Source organism: Arvicanthis niloticus, chromosome 21, assembly GCF_011762505.2.
Source record: "Arvicanthis niloticus isolate mArvNil1 chromosome 21, mArvNil1.pat.X, whole genome shotgun sequence".
NCBI classification, from domain to species: domain Eukaryota; kingdom Metazoa; phylum Chordata; class Mammalia; order Rodentia; family Muridae; genus Arvicanthis; species Arvicanthis niloticus.
In genome coordinates this window covers 31,473,688-31,488,294 of record NC_047678.1, presented here as the reverse complement: position 1 = coordinate 31,488,294, position 14,607 = coordinate 31,473,688, and the positions used below count along the sequence as shown (strand labels likewise).

The following is a 14,607-nucleotide window of genomic DNA, read 5'->3' as shown; positions in this document are numbered from 1 at the left end:
AGATGTGTGCCACAGTGCTTGGCTTTGGACTTTCTGTTTGCATGTTTGCTGAGCCAGAGGATGGCTCTGGCTTCTTTCTCTGAGTGTCTGATGTAGATGTTCACATGCACAGCTGTTATAACTCCTTATGATAGTCATGAGGCATTGCTACCACAGACACCTTAACAATGGATATTTTTCATCCATAAAGGCGATCTGATTACTTTACAATGTATAATTGTTTAAGGCGCGTGCGCACGTGTGTGTGTGTGTGTGTGTGTGTGTGACTGGATTAAAAAGGACATCATCCTATGGTCCAGGCTGGCCTAGAATTCACTGTGAAGTTTAGGTTGGTCTCAAACATGAAATCTCTTGCCTGCTGAAGCCAGAAAAGGGCATTTGACCTCCTGGTACTGAGGTTACAGACAGTTGTGAGTGGTACTGACACCATGTGGGTACCAAAAATCAAACCCAGGTCCTTTGGAAAAGCCGCCAGTACTCTTAACCACTGAGCCATCTCTCCTGACCATAAACAGATACTTCTTCTCGTTATATTTAAACCAGTATTTCAATAATGGCCATCTAACAAAGGTATCATCAAGGGACCAGTAGAGAAATGAGCTGCAAAACATTTTCTGAGGCTCTGACATTCACCACACAAGGTGAGTAGAACATGGTTGTTGCAGTAGCTTCCTGGGCCATTAATAAGTGAGTGTCAATGATATGGGGTGTGTGGCAGAATACACTGTCTCCCAGGTTTGGACATTGGTTATCTGACAGTGGCAGGGCCCTGTTCTCTGCAGGGACACTAAGAGACAATCAACCCCTTGTCTCTGTCAGGTCCCAGAAGCTACCATGGCATCCCTGGACCTGAGAAACATCACACCGTACTCTGTCTCTGCCACCAGTCAATGTTCTCATCCCAGTCCACATTCTTCTCTGCTTTGTTGTATCTCACTATGTGTCTCTGGTGGCCTAGGCTCACTCTGTAGACAAGGCTGGACTTGAACTCACAGGGATCCACCTGCTGCTGAGTGGGCTGAGTGCTGGGATTAAAGGTGCATATCTTCAAGCTGAGATGACTTTTTTTTTTTTTTTTTTTGAGACATAGTGCTGTCAAATTCTCTCCCTGGGTGAACTAATTAAGGACTAATTACCATGACTATTGTGAACATCTGTGTAATAGGTTGTGCTCACATAGCAACACAAGAGGGTGAGTGTGTCTTTGCAGTCTCCCAGTGTGTTACCTGTGATGTGTGTTACATTCTGACTGAAGGCTTATTAAACCTCTTTTCTTTCTGATTTACCTTTGTAAAGGTTTCTGGGTGGAGAAAATGTCTTGTTTTAAGCTGGGAGTTGAGAAGATGGTTCAGCATGTAAAGGACTTACTGCCAAACATGAGGACCTGGTTCAGTCTCCAAGAGCCACATGGGAGAAGGAGGGAAGGACTCCCCCACTTATCCTTTGACCTTTATACCAAAGCCGAGCTATGTGCACTCCCACACATACAACAGAGAAATAAAAGTTGGTATGTGTGTGTATATATATATATATATATATATATATATACACATACATATACAAACATATACATTTATATACATACACACACACACAGTGTGTGTGTGTGTGTGTGTGCATGGAGGTCTCTGTCCATAATTCCAGCACTCGAAGGACTAAAATGGAAGGATGAATTTGAGCCCAATTTCTACATCCTCAGACTCTGTCTCAGAAGACAAACAAGGCAAAACTATTTCTCCAACCCTGACCACAGTAAAAAAAGTTATTTTTCTTGAAGACAAAGTAAATATAAAGCCCACCAGCAGATGAAATGACAACCAGAGATGTGTCCATACATTGGAGCTGTCTGCTGGTGGTTTGTATTTTCTCATCAACTCATGGAGGCAGGGGGTGGGGGAAGAACTACAGACTAATAGACTTAGAGTGTGAAAATACATTTTAAAAATGTACAATTCCATCAAATCTGCCTCTGATCTTCCTTTTCTGAGAAAATCTACATTTTAGAGGCTGGAGATGGCCCAGTGGTTAAGAGCACTGACTGCTCTTCCAGAGGTCCTGAGTTCAATTTGCAGCAACCACATAGTGGCTCACGACCATCTGCATTGGGATCTGATGCCCTCTTCTGGTGTGTCTGAAGAAAGCAGCAGTGTGCTCATATACATAAAATAAGTAAATAGATATTTTTTATCTATATTTTTTCAAGTAAATCTGTTCAAATTACTTCATATATGTGTATCTGACATGTGTATGAGAGAAAACAGTCACAGTAGGTGTGCGGAGGTCAGAGGACAAGTTTGGGGAGTTAATTCTTTCTCTTTGTGAGTTCTAGGGATTGACCTGGGGTTGTCAGGCCTGTACAGCGAGCCCCTTTGCCCTCTAAGCCACTTTGTCAGTCCTAGGTGAATATTTGGGAAAGTCCATAATGTTAAAGATGAAGCTCCCTGGGTGTTTCCTAAAGTGACTGTGGACAGTGACCAAACAGCTTTGTTGACTCTTGGTTAGTGGAAGGGCACATATGAAAGGGAACAGTTGACTTATAGGCACAAGATACAAACTGAAGTTGTTCCAAATGAGAGAAAGAAAAAGACAGACTTAGAAAAAGTCGTAAAAATGGTTGCAAGCATCCATGCCTCTTTGTAAGCGTTCTTCTTATTTTGTGTGTTCATTTTTTAGCAGAGGCGCATACGTGAGAATGGAGTCTGGAGGACAGCCTCAGCTGTTGTTATTCAGGTGCCATCTATGATTTTGACACAGCCTCTCATTCTTCTTGGTCTGGTGCTCAGTGATGGGGTTAGGCCAGCTGTGCAGCAAACCGTGAGGAAGCCACAAGTCTCCAGTGCGGAGATTATAAGTGAGCACCTAAAAATGTGCCTGGTGTCTTTAAGGAGGGCACCTCTTTATAGTAAGACTCTGGAGCCCCTCCCATTCAGATTAGGTCTGCTCCTCTTTCCTACATGCTTTCCAGCTGGCACACCTGCACACTCTACTTTCTGGGCTAGTGACTGGACTTGAGCATGCTAAGCACTCACTCCAGTATGGAACTGCACCCAGTGTGTTCATGTCCTTAGTCAGTTCTGCGCCCGTGACTCTTCTCGGGCTAATACAAAGCAGCAGATGTGGTCCTGCCATCTCAGAATATTTGCCTCAAGAGGATAGGCCAGCTTCCTGTCTCTGGGGACCGAGTTCAGGCAAGCAGATGATGCTAGGCTGTCTGATGACAGAGAAGCCTGACCTTCTTACTCATCATCCTCCCCCCAGACACACAGGGGCACCAGCCAGAGGAGTAGCACCCAAGTGACCTGCCACCTGGTGGCAGATACAGGCATTAAACACAGCTGAGATGGAGCTAAATCAGAAACCATTTAGAAAGAACAGCTGAGCCAGGGCCAAAACACCAACCCCCCAAAACATGAGGTAATGGTTTATTTTAAGCTGTGGAAGTTTTGGAGGGCAGTGTGAATGCAGTCATGTGTAACTGATAAATTATCATGAAATCAACCAATCTCTGATTCTGTTTGGATTTGTTTTTTTGACACAGGGTCTCATGTAGCTCAGGCTGGACTTGAACTTGCTAAGTAACCAAAGGTAACCTTGAAATTCTGACCCTTCTGCCTTTGACTCCCAACTGCTGGGATTACAGGCATGAGTCACATAGCACACTTGTGTATCAGATGCTTTCATATTCCGTATGTCCCTTGCATAAATTTGTTGTTCAAATTTACCTTTCAGCTAAGTCTTCATCATGGCTTCTAGAGAACTGTGTTTCAGAAATATATCCTGCTTATCTGGAAAATGAAAATACTGCTTAGAGGGATCAGAATTAAGAAAAATAAAAAATAACAATGGCTCAGAACATAGAGCTCTTGCTGTTCAAACAGAAGGACCTGTCTTCCTTCGATCCTCAGCATCTACTAAGGGGGAAACCATGTCCTTTCTAGCACTGAGGAGGCAGGGGAGGAGGACTATCCCTAGCCAGTTTGGTTAGACTCGCTGAATCAGACTGGTTAGCTCCAACTTCAGTGAGATCCTGTGTCAAAAGATAAGGCAGGGAATGACTAAAGAAGATAATCACTATTGACCTCTGGTTTCCCCATGTATCCGTGACACACAACTGCATATGAACACACACACATGCACACACACACACACGCTCACTCACCCATTGTAGCTAGATTATAAAAATAACTACAAACTCACAAACAAAAGTAAGTTTTTATATCATGTCTCAGGTATACTTACTAGACCCTGTAAGAAAAAATGTGATGTTCCTCTTGCTGACCTCTCCACACGAGACCCATGTGGACCTTATTACTCAATAATAATCACTTAGAAACCGAGATCTATTATCTTCAGTTGCTATTTTCTATGTCCACAGGATGGGGGAGGGGGTCTATTCCTGATCAGAAGTAACCACTAAGTTCTCCAGTGAACCAACATAGTGCATCTGTCTCCCACTGACCCAGAAGCCTACTGTGTGCCCAGCGCTCACAACCGTGGGGTGGAAAACAATAATGGAGATAGAGTTACTCCATAAATGCCTCAGTGCTGGAGGCAAACATACAGGACTCTGTGTGAGTGTCAGCCCATGGGTGGTGGCACTCAATGTGATGCTACCTAGATACAGAGGGAATGGATGTCGCTGTAATGTGGAAGGAAACCAGGCTTCTCTTTCCATATCCTCTTGTAACGTTCACTCATCTGTTGAGTTTTACATACATTTATTTATTTATTCATTCATACATTCATTCATTTTTAATCTTCAAGAAAAGGTTTCTCTCTGTAGCCTGGTTTATCGTGGAACTCGCTCTGTAGTCCAAGCCTGCCTCTGCCTCCTGAGTGTGCACTTCCACAGGCCATTAGAATGCACTCTAAATGTGAGTGGAGCATCCTTGAGAGCGTTCTCTACTCTAAAGTATTTTCAGGTGAAGGCAAGAGAGTAACTAAGAATCTAGGTTCCCTGGATATCCATCTAACAGGACCCCAGAGGTGACATTTATGGTCAGAAGCAAGAGAGTTGAACTTGCTGAAACCAGAAACAAGGCTGGCTTTGCAACCCAGGGGTCATGAACTATAAGATTTTTTATGTCAGTGGCAAGCATGCCTTGCTGTTCCTAGGAGTGGGTCTCTACAGGTGCAATGATAATGGCATTCATGATCTACAGCCAGAAGCCACAGAGTGCAGAAAACTCATGTCAGCCACCAGGCAGAAAATCATGATCCCCTACACACTTTTGGTATGGATCAACTCTTACACACAGAACCCATTATTCAAACAGGATTTGGATGTTCTTGTGAATGGACCTTTGCATGTATAAAAAACATGTATCACCTAGTGTGTGGCTAGTGGGACTTGCAGAGAAAGGAATAATCCTAGATCTATTGAGTGCAGTTGGATGAGCTCCCTCTGTTGCCATGGCAATAAAAAAAAAAGTAACATAACTTTCACAATAACATGGGAAACACTGAAACCTAAGGGTAAATGGCCCACATCTACCTTGTGTAGATCAGTGGTTCTGTGAATTCACTCCAGTGTCATTTTCCTGGTCTATGATATAAAGTTATGGCAGAGACAGACTCTGGTAAATGACTCGTGAAGTAAAATCCTTCATGGTGAGTAGGCCAAGGATTGCCTTGAAGGATCAATGCATCATGAAGCAGGCATGCTTCATTCTGGCAAAAGTGTAGCCTTTGAAGAAAGAGGCGGGCCATTAGGTCCATTGCATCTTATGTCTAACTACTATTAAAGCAACATAGGTCATGGCAGGGGAAAGTCAGCCAGCAAAACCTGACCTGTGGCTATTCCCAGGTCTCCGTGCACCTGGGTTTGCCTTCAGGGGCAGCTTGGCAGCTTCTGAGCAGTTACCCATTGGAAGAATATGTTCTTTCCCACCTGATCAGAAGGGAAGAGCAAAAGCAATGACCATTTTCCTAGAAGAGTCACTCACACTGACCCTCTACAACTACCTAGCATCACTTCTTGCTGTGGCAAATCTCAACTTTGACCTTCCAGACTGAAAACAATGTGTAAGGTAGATACTACAGAATACAGGGAGCTGTCTGGTGACCTGGTGAAGACAAATGTGTGCCAGAAGGCATAATTAAAATGTAAATTCTTCTCCTTTTAACTTCAAAAATATTATTAGTGGCAGCTGAGGAGATGGCTCAGCAGTTAAGAGCACTGGCTGTTCTTCCAGAGGTCCCAGGTTCAACTCCCAGTACCCACATGGTAACTTGCAACTGTCTGCAACTCCAGTCCTAGGGAATCTAACACCCCCAAACATGCAGGCTAAACACCAAAGCACATAAAATAAAAATTTAAAACACTATACAAGCATTTTACAAATATTAGTGGCTATTGAAATATCTTCTTATCAATTCCATTATATACTATTAAAAATATTTTATTATGGGGGATGGGAGGGATAGAACAGAGGCTGCAATCAGGATGTAAAGTAAATGAACTAAGTTTTAAAAGCTAAAGGTCCAAACTGAATGTACTTTATATGCACAAACTTTAAAGAATGTGTTATTGGGACATACTAGTTGTACATAGGGATGAGTTCATGTGACCTTTTCATACAAGCACATCCTGTGCTCCAAACCTGGCCACCCTCCTCCCTGCTGTCCTCCTCACATGCCCCTTAGTCTCCTTCCTCTTCCCAATGAGCCTCATCTACTGTCATATCTTTATTCCTTGTAAGCTTCATTAGGGTTCAGAGAGACACAGGTGTCGGTGTGTTTGCTGGCACCTACACCACAGAACCAGCTCAGCCTCGTGACACACCACTGCTGTGCGTGTTCATGTTCCATCTCAAATGCCTGAGTATCTCTGTTCTGTAAGAAAACACAAGGAATCACACTGTCAGGAAAAGTTCTCCCTCAGTGAAACCATAATTCTATCCAGAAAAAGGAAGAGATACTCTCTGAGGATATTTGCTTCCCAGTTCTAGAAATAGATGGACAGTTTCTCTCTTAGTTACTTTTGACATTGTTTGCAATAATTAATTTTGTTCTTTCTGCTGTAGTTGACATGATAATCCAGCTCTGGAAGGAGAGATCGAACATTCCAAAGTTGTAACATAGAGTTTAGCTGTTTCTCATAACACGCACAGACACACATATACACAGACACACACACAGAGACACACACACACACAAACACACACACACAGATACACACAGACACACAGATACACACACATACACACACACACACACACACGCAAAGACCATCACTGTTAAGTCACTGAACAGTGAGTATGTTGGGGGACACAAACCTTTTATCTCAGCACTTGGGAGGCAGAGGCAGGTGAATTCAAAGCTAGCCTGATCTACTTTTAGTAAATTCCAGGCTAGCTAGAGTTATATGATGAAACCTGTTGCAAAAGAAAAAAAAAAAAAAGCAGGGAATGGGGGTGAGTGGGACATTTGATGACCTGTTAAACACCTTAAATATATGCATTTGAATTTCTTCTAATGTTACACTTGTTTCCAGGATGCTCCCCCATGGGGGAAACACAGCAAAGTGGATATGGGGTTATGTGTATTGTTTCTTCTATTTCTTCTAATTGTGAAAATTGCATGAGAATCTGTAATTATTACAAAGAGGTTTAACGTAAGAAGAAAAATACCTAAATTAAAAATACTTAACAGGAGGGATCAGGGGGCATGAAAAAATATACTTAACACTTCCACGAACCGGAAAAGGGAGTTGGGTTCCTAGTACCCACACCATACAACTCACAACTGCCCGTAGCTCCAATTCCTGAAGTTCCGATGCTTTTCTTGTCTTTGTGGGCACTTGCATTCCTGTGAACATACCCCCTACACAAATATACACATAATTAAAAATACTAAATGAATAAAAACACACGATGAAGTGAAAACTTAAGCTAAAGCAGATGTGAAGGTATGTTTTCCAGCCAATTGGCAGAATGATGTCTGCTGAGACAGACTCTGGTGCTGAGGCAAGAACTATGGAGGACACATGATGTTTAGAGGGAGTTTTAATAGGACTTGATGGACAGTGACGAAGGCTCAGCTTGGCTTGCTTACATAGCTAAATGCTTGTTGGTCTCACACCTTCACTGATCTTCCCTTCACTGAGAGAGGCACAGACATGAACTTATCCTGGCTTTACTGTTGGCCCTGGTCCCACCTGCTCACTCCTGCTGGTTTGACTGAGGCCTGGCTGTCCCTCCTAGGACATGCCACCCTTGCTGATATCCTGACACTACCAAACTGGACTGCTAGGATATCCTAAAGTGTTTACGATTGGATCGATCTGTGACCTGTGAACTAAACTGCTGATTTCCTGACAATGCACATGGGATTTGCTCCAAAGGATCATCTCTAAACAGGCCCACTTCCCCTCTATCCTTTCTTTTCCACTGCCTCTGGTGGGTGCTGGGCTAGAAGGGAAGTTAAAGTGTTTAAAGACCATCATTAAAAATAGGCATTGAAACAATGAAAGTTACAACACGAGGTATCATTTATCTTAGTTGCTTTTTCCATCACTATGATCAAATACTCTGATGCAAGAAATTTAAACAAGTGTTTAGCCCTGCATTAAATGCCTATAATCCTAACACAGCAGAGACAGAAACAGGTGCATCCCGAATTCAAGACCTGTCTACAGAGTGTATTCCAGGATAGGTAAGGCTACACAGAGAAAACATGACTCAAAAAACAAAACAAAAACAAAAAAGAAGGGGTCATCCATGTTTTTGACCTAATCGAGACAGTCCCTCACAAGTGTGCCTGGAGACTTGTCCCATAGGAAATTCCAGATCCTATCAAGTTGTCAATCACCACTAACTTTCTTACACCATGCAGCCCCTAAAATAGCTAAGAATATGATTGACACTGTCAGACACACAAGAGCTGTGACAATGTGGTTGGCTTAGTTCCTTTTCTATTGCTGTGATAAAACACCGTGACCAAAGCATAGGAGAAAGGGTTCATTTGGACTTAGGATTCCAGAGGGCTAAGAGACTGTCATGAAGGGAACAGCAAACATGGAAGCTGGGCACAAAGCAGACTGGCTCCTGAGCTGTAAGCAGGAGCCAGAGGAAATAAAGGACTGGAAGGCATGTGTGGCTCTGAGTCCTCCATGAGATACTTCATCCTTCCACACCTTCAAGGCTACACAAAAAGCTCCACTAACTGGGGACCAAGTTCAAACAACTGCCCCTGTGGAGACATTCTCATTTAAACCACCACCACGGAGTCAAAAACTAACAGAACTTAGTGTTCTGTTACTAAGACACCAATTTAGAATCTTTGCTGTGAGTCCCTGTGGACTCTCCCAGATGAAAGTGATGGTAGATTAGATGCTACCATCATCAGAGTCTCTTTTTCTTCACATATCAAATGAAGGATTTGGATTGGATAACACCAAAGCAGTATCAGGTCTGACTTTCCTGATTCTTTTTCTTGATTGTTTGAGTCAGGATTTCTCTGTGGACAGCCCTGGCTGTCCTGGAACTCCCTCTGTAGACCAGGTTGGCCTCAAACTCAGAGACCCACCTGCCTCTACCTCCCAAGTGCTGGGAGTAAAGGTGTGTGCCACCACTGCCCAGCAGTTTTCTTGATTTTTTGGTAAGTGTATAACCTAAGTATTTGGGTAACTTTTCTTTTAATTTATTTATTTATTTTATGTATGTGAGTACACTGTCCCTCTCGTCACACACCAGAAGAGGGCATCAGATCCCATTACACATGGTTATGAGTCACCATGTGGTACTGGGAATTGAACTCAGGAACTCTGAGGACTCTGGCAAAGCTTTCAGTGCTCTTAACCACTGAGCCATCTGTCCAGCCCTCATAAAAATATTAAATTTGAGTAATAGTTTCACAGCCACATAAAGCTTTAAGGTTTATTTTTTTAATATTTCTAAAATATATGCCATAAATATTTACGATACCATGCCCATTCCAGAACAAAGGTATCCATCAACTCTCTTTATGCTCCCCTTATTAGAGTTTACTTGCACTGTCATAAGCTAAGTAAGTTTCTGATTGTTGCAATCTTATGAAAACTAGTCAAGGCAGCACAGGGTAAATTTCCTGTAATCTGAGCCCCCAGGCATGCACCGCCTTTCTCTTTGGCCTCCACCTATCTATTGATTGAACACAGAGATAAAGGAGAAACTGATGAGAATGAAAAATGGTCTAACATTACATTTTTCCATTATTACATTTATTTATTTACTGGGTGAGCAGTGGATGTGTGCGCCAGAATGCACCTGTAAAGGCTTCACCATGGCAGGTACTTCTCCTTGGAATCCAGAGCTGAACTCAGGTTCTCAGGCTTGGTGTCAAGCCTGGTTTATCCACTGAGCCACCTTGCCAGACTTAGCTTTTTATTTTAATTGCTTAAGAGGAGACAGTGTGTGTGTTTTGGGGGGATGGAGGTACAAAGGCAGGCTTGTGGAGCCGGCTCTCTCCTACTTCATGTGGACTGTAGAGATTGAATTCAAGTTACCAGGCTTATAAGATACACACCTTCAATCTCTGAGCCATCCTGACAGCCAGAGCTAACTTTAAAAAAAAAATTGTTTTTTACATTATGAGTTTGTGTCCACATATATGTCTGTGTACATGCATTTCAGGTGCCCTCAGAGGCCAGAGGAGGGCATAGGATCTCCTGGAGCTAGAGTTAGCAGGGCTGTGAGCACACGTGGGTACTGGGAACTGAAGCCAGGTTCTCTACAAGAGCAATGAGAGATCTTATAACCTGAATCTCAACAGGGCCATGATGGTATATGCCTTTGACCCCAGCACCTGAAAGACAGAGGCAGGCAGATCTCTGTGAGTTCAAGGCCAGCCTGGCCTATAGAGAAGGGAGGAATGAATTTGGGGGTTAGGGGTAAAAGACAGGGGGGAGAGTGAGGAAAGGGGGGAGAAAAAATGGGAGGGAGTCTGAGTGTGTGTATGTGTGTGCGTGCGTGTGTGTTTTCCAGGAGAGCCAGGGCTCCACAGAGAAACCCTGTCTTAAATCAACAACAACAAACCCTGAAACATCTTCAGCCCAGCACTTGGGAGGCAGAGACAGGTGGATCTCTGTGAGTTTGAGGCCAGTGTGGTCTACAAAGCAAGTCTAGGACAGCCAGGGCTACACAGAGAAATCTCTGTCAGAAAAACAAAACAAAAAAAACTGAACCACCCTGTTCTAACACCTGTGAAGTGCAGGCAGTAAAATCAGAAATTCAAGGTCATCCTCAGCTTCACAGAGACCAGCTTGGACCAGATGAGACCCTCTCTCAACAAACAAACCAATAAAAAAGAGTGCTAAAGGGTTACTTCAGTCAGTAAAGTGCTTACTGATGGAGGATACAGAACTATAGGGGTCACAGGTGTAGTGAGTGTGATTTAGCAATCCTGCCACTGGAAGGCAGACTTCTGGCTCTGGATGGCTAGCCAGCCTATTCTACTTGGCAGTTCCAGACCAGTGAAGAAAGACAGTATCTCAAAAACCATGATGGGGATAGGGTGAGGTAGGTGAAGGGATGGGTATCTCAGTGATCAAGAACAGTTGCTGAGCCAGGTAGAGGTGGCACACTCCTTTAATCCCAGCACTTAGGAGGCAGAAGCAGGCAGATCTCTGAATTCCAGGCCAGTCTGGTCTACAGAGTGAATTCCAGGACAGCCAGGACTACACATAGAAACCCTGTCCCGAAGGGGAAAAAAAAAAAAAAAAAACCTGAAACCAGAAAGATGGCTCATGAGATGGGGAGCTTCCTGCTCTTCCAGAGGACACAAGTTCAGTTCCTTGCCCCAGTTCCTAGCTCAGGAGCCCCTGTGACTACAGCTCCAGGTGCCTTCTTTTGGCCTCCATGGATACCCATAAACATGAGACATATAAACACATAAAGTAAAATTAATTCTTGTTGTTGTTGTTTTTTTTTTTTTTTTTTTTTTTTTTTTTTTTTTTTTTTTTTTTTTTTTTGAGAGGGGGTTTTCCTGTGTAGCTCTGGCTGCCTTAGAACTAGTTCTGTAGACCAGGCTGGTCTCAAACTCACATAAATCCACCTGCTTAAAAAAACCTAAAACAAAATAACTCAATCATTAAATCAGTGCCGCAGGGCTGTGTACTTAGAAAGTAGAGGCAGGAGGATCATGGCAAGGATAGCCTCAGCATCTAACCCAGCCCCAGGAAACCCTGCTTTAACAAACAAATTAAGTATGCCCTATTTAATAGCCAATAGCACATAATAGCAAGTTTGACAAGAGGAGTTGGATTTCCAAGTGGCCGTGACAATGTATTCCATCCCCAGAAAGCTGGAATGCGAACTCACCAAAGAAGAAAGCATGGGATTCATAATTTGAACTGTATTTCTTTCTTTCTTTCTTTCTTTTTTTTTTTGAGATGAAGTCTCAGTATGGAATATGTAGCCTTGGAACTTGCTATGTAGACCAGGCTGGCTGCCCTCAAACTCCCAAAGATCTACCTGCCTCTTCCTTGACTGCTGAGACCAGAGGCATGCACCACCACAGCCCTGGCTTGTATTTATTCTTTTGAACTTCAAAGCTCACTGCTTCCAGGGCCAGGCACTGTCCTGAGACAGCCAACACCGCCTCCTGTCAGTCTTCCTATTTCTTCACTGACTTAAGATTTCCAGACAGCCAGTTTCTCCAAGCAACTGTGGGAATCACAGCAGGTAATGGGCATAACCAATTTATAATTTTCTGAGACTGAAAGAGTGTTTTATAATTCATTTCTCTTCAGGGAAGGTCATGGGCTGAACTTACCCAGACAGATCATTTTCCAGAACATGAGAACAGACTGTACCTCTGCTGTTTCAGTTCTGCAGTGAGCTCTTGCCACCAACTCTCCAGCTTTCATTTTGGGAATTTCATCCGTTACTGTTAACACAAAAGCGATACTTACCAAAGCTTAAGAGTGTGGCAGTGTGTGTCTGGGGTTCTGTCCCTTTCTGCTTCTTACTATCTGTTGACTTTCAGGTCCCGCCCCAGAAGTGACTGCAACTTTAAAACAGTTATTGAAAAACTCTGGGCACTTATTCCTTCATTTCACAAATATTAACCTTTTCTGGTATCTTTATTAATTTTGCTTTAAAAATAATTTTCTTTAGTTGTTAAACAATGAGACATATATAGCTTTAATAATCTATAAAAAGGTCATAGCTGGGCACATTGGAATGTTCCTTATTTAGCCAGAAGCAACAGGTCTGAAAGATCATGAGCTGTGTCTGTGGCTGTGTCCTTGTCATCAGCTCCTGATAGCTGGGCCTTCGTTGTGAGGCCAGTGTCTCCATTTCTTTCCCTCTGGGCTGGCTGTGACCTACTCATTTAACAGTATGTGTGGACTGAAGACAGTTGTCGGCCTCTTCTCTGCTACAAAGGGGCTTCAGAACACTAAGAATTTTCCTCAGAAATAAGTTCCATAGAAATTCAACAACAACAAAAAAGGCTTTTAATTTTACTTCCGTGGAGTCTGCTGCAGCCATGCTCTCCTTACTCCATGTGACATCGCACAGGGATCACTGTCTCTATTCCACCACTCTTATCTTCCCTGTCAATAAGATTTCTGCCCCTTTATCCCTTGTGAAGGGACTGAGGGGTGGGGCCTCAGTTGTCATCACTCCTGCTGATGTGCTCCAGTGACTCTGCTTTGCAGTGTCAGCAGGTACTCTCCCTGACAAAGCCACTGCTCTGTAGAGAACACCACACTGTTAGAACTTCATTGTTCACAGGCTCCCAGCAGGAAATGGTTATTTCTAGAGTGGGGTCTATGAATCCTTTTGGGTAGGAGGAGGTAGCTGTCCCCTGGCAGCCTCTCAGTGCTTTTACTACTGGTTACAATCAGCCAATGCTGACCACTAGTAACAGTCTTCCCCGTTCTTTAGAATTCCTCTTCCCTAAAGTCATATGCCATTCATTCTAACCAACATGGAATCAATAGAGAAACTAGGTGCTCCTCTAGGTACCTGTTCTGCACACAGCCTTTTAAAGCACCATGAGAATGGAAAAACACAAAGCTGTTTGGTGTGTTGTAGCTTTTACAGATGACTATAGAGAGCATGTCTAAAGCCACAGAGAGCATAAAACATAGGCCTGTGCTCACACACAGAGCTGGGCTTAGAGAATTTGATCAGATATATGGCTGAGGAGACATAGGAGGAAGATCTGTAATTTGGATGCATGCCTGTAATCCCACACTGAAGCAGGACTGCCAGTCTGAACTACAAAGTGAGGTCAAGGTTAGCCTAGGCTAGAGTGAGACCCTGTCTCAAAGCACACAAATGAACAGAAGCTGCAGTAGTGGCTTGGGTATGACTTGGGGCCATAAATAGGGGTGATGACCAGGAAGAATGGCAAAATCAGGCTAAAGTGACATTCAGTAGCCATACACTGGAGTGAGCTACTGAATGCTAGTTACGCTGTCCTGTCAAAGTATTCCCAAGAGTCCTGGCCTGCTCGCTGCTGCTCTGTGGCTGTGAAAAGACAGGATGACCAAGGCAACTCTTAGAAGGGAAAACATTTAGTTGGGCTTGCTTTCAGATCGTTCATTTCATCATGGTGGAAGCATGGCGGTGTGCAGGAAGACACAGTGCTGGAGAAGTAGCTTTTGAAAACCCAAAA

At 43.4% G+C, this 14,607-nt stretch overlaps 1 long non-coding RNA gene across 2 annotated transcripts in view; it reads left to right on the top strand.

Annotated features, from left to right (window-relative positions):
• Positions 1-12,283: 12,283 nt before the first annotated feature.
• Positions 12,284-14,607, top strand: part of LOC143435385 (uncharacterized) — a 30,866-nt gene continuing 28,542 nt past the window's right edge. For both annotated transcript variants that reach the window (XR_013105623.1, XR_013105624.1), the window contains exon 1: positions 12,284-12,662. This is a non-coding gene — a long non-coding RNA (uncharacterized LOC143435385). The remainder of the gene's footprint in view (positions 12,663-14,607) is intronic.